Genomic DNA, 485 nt, shown 5'->3' with positions numbered 1-485 from the left:
ATTAATTGTAATGTGTCGTGGGTTAGGACATCAGAAAATATACAGTAAAGGCATTTACTGTAATGTAATGATTTCTTACAGGGAAATCATTTCAAGAACTTTATGGCAAAACTGTTGGCTGTTCAGATAACATTTTGTCTCCTGCTTTGTTCTTATTATTGTTTCTGACTTTCCTTAGAGCTGGATGTGTCAAAGGATGCCAGGGCCAACACTTCCCAATACCTTTATAGAAAGTTCATTTGAAGGGTAATCAACCAAGATCTCCAGGCTTGTTGTAAGCCAAGACAGGGAATTGACTTTGTCCCACTCCACTATTGACTGGTTGTGTGATAGTTGCCTCAGCATCCCCATCTTTAAATAGGGAGTGTTCTGAGTCTGATGATCTTTAGAAAGCTAACTAGATGAAGCTAGAATGATGGGCAAAGCAAAAGAAACATGGAGGGGAGAAGAGGTATAGGAGTAAGTAAGGGAATCAGTAAAGGGGG

The sequence above is a fragment of the Bison bison genome, unplaced genomic scaffold (genome assembly GCF_000754665.1).
Source record: "Bison bison bison isolate TAMUID 2011002044 unplaced genomic scaffold, Bison_UMD1.0 scf7180017864366, whole genome shotgun sequence".
In the NCBI taxonomy this organism is placed as follows: domain Eukaryota; kingdom Metazoa; phylum Chordata; class Mammalia; order Artiodactyla; family Bovidae; genus Bison; species Bison bison.
Note: the sequence above shows the minus strand (reverse complement) of the source record.